At 41.1% G+C, this 12774-nt stretch overlaps 1 long non-coding RNA gene across 1 annotated transcript; it reads left to right on the plus strand.

The window, feature by feature from the left end:
* On the plus strand, window positions 1-1863 carry LOC307037052. Its single transcript, XR_013807590.1, has 2 exons — window positions 1-807; window positions 1361-1863. It is a non-coding gene; the product is annotated as an uncharacterized lncRNA (long non-coding RNA).
* Window positions 1864-12774: the final 10911 nt, after the last annotated feature.

Raw genomic sequence — 12774 nt, forward strand, 5'->3', positions numbered from 1 at the left:
GCAGTGGTTCTCAAAGTGGGGTCCGCGACCCCCCGGGGGTCCGTGGCACTCTGCCAGGGGGTCCGTGAAAAGTTTTCAGATTCATTAATTTAAATGATCATGATATCATTTTTTTTTCATTTTTTTTTTTTTTACAAAAGGCTTCATAGTTCAACAAATAATATTTTATTTTTTTAATCTAAAATAGTTCATAGATTACGTTCTAATCTAACAAATCTATACATTTAAAAATCAAGCGCGTCACTCGTTACCATGGAAACAACAATAACTGGTACGTCAGTCAGAGAGCGCCACTGCTAGCATCATAGAGATATAACACGGCTAGCATACTACGAAGATGGACCGATTTTTAAAACGACAGGTTACGGCTACAAATGAAGTAAATGAAAAACAAAAAACAAAAGTAAGGAAATACGATGAGGAGTATCTCCAATAAGGATTTATTGAAGTGGAAGGGAAACCGAAATGTCTGATATGCCTGCGGTGTCTTGCCAATGAGGCGATGAAGCCTGCCAAATTGAAGAGGCACCTCGAGACCAAGCATCCAGATTATGTAAAAAAAGACCGGGCTTTTTTTGAGAGGAAGGGCGAGGACTACAGCCAGCAACAACAACGGATGGTTAATGTTACGTCTGTTTCTGCTAAAGAGCAGATGACGAATTTAGGACATGTCTGCTGATATCAAATCACAACTGCTGGAAAGACTGAGAGGGTCTAAATTCGCGGTTCAATTGGATGAGTCCACTGATGTGTCCGGCTCTGCGCGGCTCATCGCACTGGCGCGAGAGGAGAGGGAGAGCCGCAGAAGTGAGACTGACTGAGATTACTTTGAGCAACATGCATGGGAATAAGTTACAATGTAATACATTTGTGTATATTTCTCGCTATTCAGATGGTCTGCTGCCTGGTGCTGCTGTTGCGCAATGTGCAGTAGTGTCCTCTTTTCGCACCATGACATTATCAGTTATGAATTTGTTTTTCACTGCTTGAGAAAATGGACTTGTGGCTGAGAGCGTGTGAAAAATGTCAATTGTGTGAGAGTTGGCAGCTCTGTGAACTCGCTTGACATTATTATGTATGAAACTGCCACTCAGATTTATTTACTTATTAATCGAAGGTGCCGAAACGCTGTTCTGGATCGTTCCCGCCCACTTTAAACCATGTGTGTGTGTGTGTGTGTGTGTGTGTGTGTGTGTCTGTGTGTGTGTGTGTGTGTGTGTGTGTGTGTGTGTGTGTGTGTGTGTGTGTGTGTGTGTGTGTGTGTGTGTGTGTGTGTGGTTATGTGTGTGAGCAACAGAAATGTCAGATACTGTATGTTGCATTTATTGATTTAGTTTGATATGTGTGTCTTCACTTGCAGAGAGAAGCAATCAGCTTCATGGACTGCCTTGCATCACTCCAATAGTGTCCAGAGCTGGCTGCCATTATAAGTAGTGGTTTGGGATTGTAGCAATGCAGTTGCAGTTGTTTTGCAATTTACTTGATATATGTTGCAATGCAGGCATGTGTTCAATTGTTTATAGCCTGCATTTATTTTGTTATTAGACTTTTATAAATAATTTAATTTTAACTAAGAGTGAAACACTTGATGTGTTATCTTTGTGTGTGTGTGTGTGTGTGTGTGTGTGTGTGTGTGTGTGTGTGTGTGTGTGTGTGTGTGTGTGTGTGTGTGTGTGTGTGTGTGTGTGTGTGTGTGTGTGTGTATGTTCTGAAATGCACTTCAAATTATCACTTTTCTCTTGATTTCCCTTTGATATTTTGTTTAGGTACAGTATTACTTGCAGCTAATTGATTGATTGTTTTATGGGTATTCTGTGTTGAGATGGTGCAAATATTTTTAATACATATCTAATATATTTCTAATACATTGCTCTTGTGTTCTTCTTTCACATAACTAAGACTATAGAAGTGTAAAAAATAGGCTACATCAGATTATTCCAAGGGACATACATGTCGAGTCAAGTCAAGTCAATTTTTATTTATATAGCCCAAAATCACAAATCAGAATGAGGGGGTCCTTGGTGTATTCTCTATCTTGTAAGGGGTCCTTGGCTGAAAAACAATTGAGAACCTCTGCTCTAAAGTACCGCAGTCTCTTCTCCTAAGTCCTTTTGAATTCCCCTATCCACTATCCCTTAACCCCGTGACGTTTCAATCAGAGGTCAAGGAATAGGAGATAGGGTTAGAATTTAGGAGCTGATTTTTGGATTATCGGAACGCAACCCTGGTCTAAAGGTTGAAATGGGGCTTTGCTTCGTGCGCGTAACACCAAAGCCAAATCCCACTGAGGTGCCAGTGCGCGTGACGCAGGTCCGAGTCTCCGTACTCCTCGCATAACACGGCTGCTGCGCTCTGCGAGCCCCTCTGTTCAATTCGGAATATACATTGCTCTGATGAAAGCAACGTGTGTGCGCGCCCAGAACAGCAGCCGCCTGGCTGCGTTCAGAAGCTGCGCAGATCGTACTCCTCCCCAGGGGCGGATCTAGACAAATATTCATGGGGTGGCAAGAGGGTGGCAGGAGAATTTCAGGGGTGGCATCCCCTGGCAGAAGTATATGCTGATTTAATCGCAGTCATATCAATCAATGTTAACTTGGAAAGCCACAATATTGATATTTTAACTCAATAACATTAGGTGACATTATTGTGGCACATCAGTAAAGCCTTAAATATAAATATATAAGGTGGCACACGTAATTTAATGAATTTTAAATGAATGAGTTGGTTTCACTCTTAGACCAGCAGGGGTACCAAATATGCAGACTGCTGCAATAAGTACATTAATTAACTGTCTCATCGATGTGTGTCGGTATGAATATGATAATATTAACAATCATATTATTCCTATCAGCTGTCAATCACTGTTATGATTCACATATTCAGTGTTATTATTAAATAAACTATATTTTTTGGAGGAGTTAATGATGAACGTTCCTCAAGATGCTTGCTCAACCTCCCTCAAATTTGAAAGACCAGTAATTACTATCATAATTCAAAAGAATCAAAGGAACAGTTCAGCGCCCCGCAACTTAATTGCAAACAGTTACAACCTTGACTTTACATCAGAAAGAACAAACATTAAAGAAGTGACTAACTGCATCAGTTAGGGTTAAAAAAACGTGTATTCAGCTAAAACATATACATCGCTGAAGTTATTATCCAGTGGAAAGCCCTTACCTACTGGCCTAGTTAAATCAAAGTAGTTACTTTTTTTTGGCTGGGCAGTGTAGTTTTCTATACACCGTCTTATTTGACTTTCTCAGGACTTGAAACTGTTTTTTGGGGGCAGACCCCCACAAAGAAGAAACATGTATTTACACATGTAAGGTTATCTTCTTAAACAGTTTATTATTCTCATCGACTCATCTGTGAGCAGAGCATCAAGTTGGCATGCCTATAACAGCTGAATGTGGCGATTACCATCTTGATCAGCAAAACGCCTCACAAACTTATTAAGGTTTAAAGCTATGGTGCGTTTTGATTCAATGCTTAGTACAGCCAAACTTGACAGGCTCTTCTCTGTCATAGTAGACCGCAAACAGTGGCGGCTCCAGAGTATTTGTTTTGGGTAATCTATGGTAGGGCTAACTCATACAGTGGTGGGGCTCAAGTCAGTATTTGCAATGTAATTACATACACGCTCCCCTTGACAGTGAAACGCCACGCGTGAGGTTTAGATTATTTCCCTGTCTCAATCCCAATTGAACTGTATGAAATAAAAAGGCACATTTGTCTTGTAGTAAATAAAAAGGGTGACCTGGAGCCAATCCTGCAATTTCCCCACAGGTGAAAGAGTTGAAAACCCAACCCCTGCAGGGGGGTCTGGGGGGATTGTCCCCCAAGAGATTTTTGAAATACTAACATCAAATACACATTCTGGTACTCTCTTGAGAAGAAAAATAAATAAATATATATTACTACACGACATATTTTAAAAAATGAATGCCATTTTAGTTTTTTGTTACTTTTTTCTGAAAGCTGAACCTGCTGCTCCTCACAGAGAGGAGAGGGAAGAGGCTGTGTGAATTACTTTACATTGTGGATAAGGGTTGATAGCCCCCATTGTTCTGTGTGTCAAAATGAAAGACAGCCCACACACCTATCAATCATCAAACCGTGGGGTCTTATAGTTGTACCGATGTATATAGAGATGTACTACAGCAAAAGTATTCTCCGTCGGGACTTCCTGCAACAACACCCAGCCGTTATCTTGATTCTGATTGGCCAGAAGACATTATCAAAGATGTTCTATTGAGAAGACGATCACTACGTGACAAAAGTTTTCAAAACCGTTTCTAGTCTTCGGTATTTCCAGACAAGTGGCTACTGAAATCAATCTTACTATGCTGTCTGTGCAATTTACTCCGCGCGAGTTGGCAGACTTTGTTTTGCTTACTTTAACATCATTTTTCATGGTGGGGATAAGCCATTTATTGATATGGCTTTAGCCTACCCCAGTCAAAAACCACCTGTATGTAAATTGTAAAAAAACAATCTGTATGTCAGATATGTCTTATATGTCTTAAATGATATGATGAATTGGAAATGGGGGACCCTGATGTAAACAAGACGAAAGTCTTTCTCTGGTCTGCATCCCCTTAACAATTGTATGTTTTTGAGCTGTACTGTACTGTACTCAATATACAAGCTGTTAATAAACTTTTCAATCAATCAATCAAAGTCATACCCTGACCGCAAATACCTCATTCCTTCTGTCCAGTGGTGTAGTGGTGTCGCCTGTCAGCGCAACTTACATGATGCTGTCAGCGAACCGATCCGGCCTTTCTGCGCGATCTCAAATGCGGGACATAGTCTCAATGTGTGGGACGCGGGACAAATAATAAAAATGCTGTGTGTTTAGTCCCGCACAGTGCGGGACGCCTGGTCACCCTACACACACGGTTCTGCCCCTCACACACACACGCTTCAAATCAAGTTGCATAAATGCTTGAGCTACGTTTTTATTATAATTACTGTGAAATCTGCCTATTATGTTTTCGTCATTAATACAACAAACACACACTTGCAACTGATAACACTGGCAATGATTTTAGATGTATAAGACTATTAAAAAAAGAAATCATGCTCCAAATAAGTGGGGGTACGGCGTACGCCCACTACACCACTGCTTCTGTCTACTTGTATCCGAAATGCTTCTCGTTTTGCGCTGTCCTCCCGTTCAAATGAAATCGCCGCCAATCATATTTCCAAGCTCGCGCCAGGGGGGGGGAGGGGTTACAAGGCTCGCGTCTTGTGCTGCATTCACTTGCACTCGGACATTAGAGATTTTCTCTCATACATTTCCGATGAGCCACAACTTTTCTTTCAAAACAAAGCTGCCAAATGGGGTGGCAGCTGGGGTGGCAAGGCATTTTTCTGAGGTGGCAGCTGCCACCCCGTGCCACCCCGTAGAACCGCCACTGCTCCTCCCTGGCGATTGAGGTATGGCTGCTTCCATAGCCGTGGCCTGTTGTCTGTGCGAATCAATACATGTTTGTACAGCAACGGGGCGACTCCCCCGTTCTTTTCCGAGATTTAGAAAAATAGCGGAGTAAAAACCGTGCAAGACTCTGTTCCTGGGATGACAGGAGTGTTTCTTGTATCCCATGGAACTGCTTGGGGGAGAGGCTTCTCTGTGATGTGCCGTAATTGTCGTCATGGTGACGAGCCACGCCATCGCCACCGCTGCCCGTGAGGCAAAAGGGCTGCAAGGGAGTTTCCACACGCTGCATTTCACTCCGTCTCTCATCATGAGGCGCGTACACGCTCAGGGGATGAGAGGTGTGTGCATGCTGTCCACACGAGGCGTTATAACGGTGCTCGTGGGTTATTATGACCGTGTGTAGGAGGCATATCTGGGACAGAGGAATGCCGCGAGCTCTGCAGTTTATAAACCAATAGGTTAAAAACAGCAGGCTTCTGCAGCGAATGAACCACCTCTGGAGTGTCCCCCTGTTGGAAGAGACCCAGGGGTATCATCACGTGACCAGCTGACGCCAACGCCAAGCAGCTGCTTCACGGAGAGGGCTGTGTGAGTTGTGACACGCCGGAGGAGAGCTGTCAGTTCCTCCACTCGCTGCCGCGAGAGCCGCGCTCTCATGCTGGCTGAGTTTAATTCCACTCCCAGATAAAAGATTGTCTGAGAGGGAAGAGGACAGCTCTTCTTCCAATTTATTATGAAACCCAGGCTTTGACAGATGCGATACGAGATGTAACGTCTGTAAAGCGACTTCCTCCCTGGAGCGAACCAGCAAATAGCAGGTCATCCAGAGAGAACCACACTCTCATCCCTCCTCTGTGTAGTGGCTCCAGCCTTCTATACACAAAAATGCGAGGAGCCAGGAAATATCCGGACGGCAGACGATTTTCTGTTCTGATATTCCCTGAAATGAGAAAACGCAGGAATTTCCTGTGTTTTGGGATGATGGGTATGTGGAAGTATGCATCCTTCAGGTGGAAGTGAACCAGTCATCGTGGTGAACACATTCCAGCAACTGTTTGATCGTCAGCATGTGGAATACTGACAGATCGAGGATGTCTCATTCCCCCGGTCTTTTTCGGGATTAGAAAAATAACAGGAGTGAAAACCCCTGACTTTCCTCCCTTTGAGGAACCCTGAAAATATCCTCTTTCAACAGGAGTTCCAGCAGCTCGGATTGGAGCGTAAGACATAGCTTCTGGGAGGACAGGAGTGTTTCCTGTATCCCATTGAACTGTGGGGGGGAGAGGCGAACTGCAGGACATATCCTCTGCTGATCAGCCTGTTCATCCATCTGTCCATCAGACACACGCGCTGCCACTCTGAGAAAAACTCTGAGAGCGGGTGCACATGCTCGAGATGTGTTTTTTGGTCGTCATGGTGACGAGCCACGCCAGAGCCCCTGCCGCCCGTGAGGCAACCCAAGGTGTGCTTGGACCGAAAGGGCTGCGCGGGGGCCTCCACACGCTGCGTTTCACTCCGACTCTCATCATGAGGCGCGTACACGCTCAGGGGATGAGAGGTGTGTGCATGCTATCCACACGAGGCGTTATAACGGTGCTCGTGGGTTATTATGACCGTGTGTAGGAGGCATATCTGGGACAGAGGAATGCCTGAATGCATTGAATGCATTCAGGCCTGAATGCATTGAATCTGGACTTGAAATTATTTTGACTAGGCCTAGCCTACATTGCAAATAAACAGACAGCACTGCTTTTCACATACACACGTACACACACAATGTGACATGTTTATTGTCAGAGATAGCAAGGGGTGCATATCGTGGCAACCAGGCTGTTCATAAAAAGCACCCCCAAAATAAAAAAGTTTCTATTAATCCCACCCTCAAGCACTTGATGTAAAAATAAACTATACATTGTAAAGCACAAGTATACAGACAAGACGTCCCAATTAAATAAAAACATGTATTAAATAAAAAAATAACTCAAAAATAAGTGACAAATGAATGCAAAATCCAGGATTCGACAACCCAACCATCAAAAAGACAACATAGAATAGCGGACTATACGTTCAAATGCGCGTTCTCGTGTCAAGGGGTGCATTTCACGACGGGGGTGCATAATTTGACACAACACCGGCTCTTTTTGGTGTGAACGTGACATTCCGGAACTATATCGGAACTAAAGTGGGAAAAGTACTGCGGTGTGAACGCGGCTATTAAGAACCATTGTAAATTCAGGCTGATCTTTCCTCACAGCAGCAGCTGCACACCTTTAGTTAATCTACCAAAAAAGCCACATTATTGACCCGAAAGTATACAAAAAGCACACTTCATATGCTCAGGGTCCTTGAGATGCTTCACGCGTTTAAATTTCACTGATATCTGTTAAGGTTCTTCAAGAAAACGTTCACATGTAAGAGGTTTATCTCTCCTTCAGAACCATGGAAAGGCTCTCCTCTCACGTATTACTGCACCATGGAAACCTTTGATCTCTGGGCTCAAGCACAGGTGTTTCATAACGTCGTTAGCTCAAACATAAACACCTGTGTGATGGAACACGATGATGTCATAACTCCAACTGACATTCTCAGAACGCCACCAAACATCACATGATGGTTAACACTGTGGCCCTGAACAGCTCTATACATCAAATCTGATTGTAGTGTTACTATGGCAACGCATCCCTCGCGATAAAACACGATGTCGCTGTCACTCCAATGGACACGGTCCAATCGTCCCCCAATCTTCACTTGTATATCACCGGTCCATGCCTCAACAGCTATATGCCAAATCTGAGATCTCACCATATGCCGTTTCCATGGAAACGCATCCCTTGCCATAAAACACGATGTTGTCGTGATACCTAGGAAAATTGTCTAAAACAGCACCAGACTTCAGATAATGGTTAATAGTGGTCTGGCCATTAACCATTGTGAAGTGCTAAAACTTCACATGTGTGCTAACAGTCCAGCCGTGAAGACATCTACATGACAGTTTTGAGATTTCTTCAAATGTCGTTGCCATGGCAACACAATGCTCGCCATGAAACATGGTTTTCTCATAACTTCAGTGAAAATGCTCCAAACAGCCCAAAACTTCACAGGTTTGGTAACAATGCAGCCATCAACATATCTAAGCGTATTATGGGGTGTCACCAAATACCGATGCCATGGCTTCAGATCATTCGCCATCAAGTTAGTTCAATAGTTTGCAGTTCAAACATTCTGCTGCTTTTCCAAGCTTTTTTTACTTTATTTTCTTCTCTTGTCACACATTCAAGCCCCCAGTGTTCATGTATCATTTCAATCTAAATTCTTCACCTTCTACCTACACATTACATTTCAGCATAGCAATTCAGTGTCAGCTTTTCAGCATAAAGCATTCCCACTAGCAATTTCTTCAGGAATTGCATTCTCTAGTTTGACTTAGTGATTGATGGATTGCATTGTGGTAATTGTTAAGCAGGTAGGACCCAAACGCAGATTACACTTGACGATACCTTTATTTCAAGGACTTTAAATAAGCTTCGACAAACAAAACACTCTTCGGTGAACTGGGTCACATACAAAAGAAGCACCAACACTGAACACAGGAGGAGACAAGACTAAATACAGGGAGGGGTAATCACAAGACGAGAAACAGCCGGGCAGGGGAGGAGAAACACAAGGGCCACAGGTGAACACAATCAAACAACTAGACACACCAGGGAAACTAACGACGGGAGGAAAAACACAGGGAAGAGGACCAGACAATAACCCAGGAGGAAAACATGACAGCAAAACACCCAAACCTAGACAGACAACACTAAAACCGTGACATAAACCTGGGAGTATGACAGTAATTCTGCATCCATGGCTGATATTTACATGTTTACATTTTAAAAGACAGACAATTTAACAATACAAACGTTACCTTTTCTGTGTAGTTGTCTGATAAGTACAAGTGCAATGGAAGGCTTAGCTAAGATTGACATGCTGTTCTTGGAGAGGCTGTATTTTATTAAACTCAAAGTTCATTTGCCCAGGGTGCACTTGGCTTTCAAACAGTAACAGATGTTTTTTTTTAACAAAGAGAACATTGTGTTTATGCAAGACTGTTGAAATTGAATAAATAACGCCTCCTCAAGCACAACTGTCAATTTACGTTGTTGTAAGATAAGCCTTTTGTATCCCCAGTTGAGTAAATAGAGTACAGTAGAAGCACGCTGTGTTCTGTTGTTATCTTAAAGGCAGCTTAATGATTGGGAGACGTTCATGTCTCCAGAGATGCTACTCATCCAGTCTTAACTTGAAAAACATGTATTCACATGGCCTCGCCAGTGAATGGTCATTCAAAAAAATACTGTTGTCTCTTTGACTTGTTGGTCTTTGGTTTGTTGTTGTTTTTTGCGCTGTGTGCTGTTAATTGTGTTGCAGTTGGTATGTGCACAAGAAAGAGCTTTGTTTCATTACTGAATATTGGGAATATGATCATCTTTTACTGTAAGTCAGATCTGCAATATAACAAGATATCAGTTAAAGCCAACATACTGTATGCTGTATTTATTGAAAAAAATTAAAGTTTTTAGTTTTTAAATGTACGATAAAAGAAGAGGGGAACTACAAAAACAAGTGAGCATACTGTATGTTCCCCATCTTGGTAAGCTTCATATCTTGATGATTTTCTTATTAGCACAAAGTAAATCTAATCAGGTTTGCAGTGTTTTTACAAATGTATCTTTAACATGATTATCGTGCTAAAGTCAAGTAATAAGGGCTGAAAATGAATTTGTAAACCACATTTTCAGCTGATGATATATTTCACTCAAAACTAAAAACATCAACATCAGGCTGGCTCTATAAAAAAAAGTGAGTCACACCAGGTCAGTAGCAGTCATCACCTGGAAACAATACATTTCTGATCCAAATTCTAATTGTGCTGTGTGCAACCCTGTCTCCTCAAAATTACGTTCCCACAGAACTAAACTGTATTCTCAATTACGTTTAGCCAGAAACGTATTTTCTCCCACATAACGTTTGTTTTGGACTAATCTCAAATACGTTTATTTTCTACATATCTTTGCCATTTATTGTCTTGCTTTCCTACAATGCGCCCGACCACGCACGGGGCTGCTTATTAATTCGAACAATCTAGCAAAACGACAGAAACAACAGACTTGCATTGCAGTATCAATTACTATTCATTCTACCGTGTTGTGTGCTGTTTTATATTGTTCCATGCTCACTGCTTGTAGCTCCTCAAATATGAAGCGTGTTACAAATGAAACCCATTATTATTATTATTATTATTATAGAGCAGGGGTGTCCAAAGGTGAAGTATATTGCCTCATTAGTTAAGTTATAAGCTAGCTAAATCTATCAAATGTAGGCAAATAATGCTTGATACTTGAATATGCTTTAAGATAAAAACAGCCTTCATCACAGCTTTCAATATATAGGGTTTCATTTATTTTGTTACAAAAGCTCATTCCTTAAAACAGAAGCCTCAGATTGCTTATAATAAGGGGAAATATGAAGGGTGTATTTCAAGCTTACTATGTAATTAAATGATTGGGCTTTTTTTATCAACTAAGATTCGCTGAATTTATTTGAAAAACTAGACTCATTAACACCTGCAGCGGTCAGACTTTACAACCAGCACTGCCCCTAGTAGACACTCCTACACACACCACAACACAGACTATAACACCCCTTGCTGCTAAATACAAACCAACTTTGTGCAATATGTGCTATATGTGCAATATATATATGCCATTAATAACTGTGTAATTTATACCTGGCCACTAAATCAATATATATATGCCATTAATAACTGTGTAATTTATACCTGGCCACTAAATCAATATATATATGCCGTTAATAACTGTGTAATTTATACCTGGCTGCTAAACCCTTGTTACTGTTACAAGGTATGTATCTTGTATTTTGTCAATTGTGTAACTTGCTGCTGTTAGATACCGTCAAACTATGTGCAACATGTGCTTTACATGTATGTGCAATATATACTTATATACATATGCCATCTTTAATAACTGTAATATATACCGGGCTGCTAAATCCTAAGAACTGCTACAGGATTTGATTTGTAGATTTGATTAGTTTTTGATCTGTATTTTTTGAAAATGATATAACTTTTTTAATTTTTATCTTTTTTTAGCATATTGTTTATTATATTATAACTTAGTACTTTTTTTAACGCATGTAAGATATTTAAAACTAAGCTGTCTGTGGCTCTTTCCTGCTGTAATGCTGCAAATTTCCCCTCTGTGGGACTAATAAAGGTATTCTGATTTTGATGAATACTGTGTAATGTGTACATATATATTTAAGAAGTACAACATAAGACAAGCACAAGTTTCATGTGTGGGCCATATATCATTGTACTTTTAGAATTTGCTGAGGGCCATTTCAAAATTGACAACGGACCACAGTTGGCCCCCAGGCTGTAGTTCGGACACCCCAGGCATAGAGCTACATTGCAAGCATGGTTAAGACTCACTCGTTGGGGGGAAACAGGAAAGCAAGTTAATTGAAAATCCCTTGCATCCAGCTATTTCTGCCAAATTCTCATTATATTTTTCAGCGGAAAAGCTGATGGAGTCCATCATATGATTTTCCAAGTGCTCTCTGGCCTTGCCATAGAAAGCAACATTGTATCAATTTGCCCATTACCTGCACTCCTCGCTCTACTAATAACTGATTAAAATGCAGCCTTTTCAGATGTCAATGCAGATGCAGTCACGTCATTCTCAAAGTTTTGGGTTTCTAATATAAATTTATTTTTTTATTTTTTTATTTTCATATATGTGTTATGCGAATGTAAATCCTGAATTAAAGCCATTTATGTGTTATTTCTACTAAAGAAGAACATTTTTCCCCCTCGGGGGATCATTAATTTAAATCTTCTTCTAAACTTTCGTCGCTGCATGTAGTGACTTGATGAGAATATTTTGTACCATGTGATGCAATGATCGTAATGTAGGATGTTGTTGCATACGTGTGTTGTGTGTTTGCATGTGTGTGGCGAGCCTAGACACAAATATTGCTGCCTGAGAATGCAAATGTCACACTTGAAAAAGAACATTTGATTTATTTTCAACTTTGCCTTGGGCCTTTTTGCTTTGCTGTTTTTATCAGAGATGAGAACAAGCAACAAACGCAGAGCTGATTCACTGATATACAATGTTTATACACTTGATGATCTCTACATTATTTGGATAAAGGTGATAAAGTCTATTGGTAAATTCCAACACATTCAGGCCTTTTTCAAAAGTCCTCCTTTTCAAACAAAATATCATACTAACAGTAAGTGTACTATGGACTTTCGATTCTAC

The sequence above is a fragment of the Notothenia rossii genome, assembly GCF_949606895.1.
Source record: "Notothenia rossii genome assembly, chromosome: 1".
Classification (NCBI taxonomy): Eukaryota; Metazoa; Chordata; class Actinopteri; order Perciformes; family Nototheniidae; genus Notothenia; species Notothenia rossii.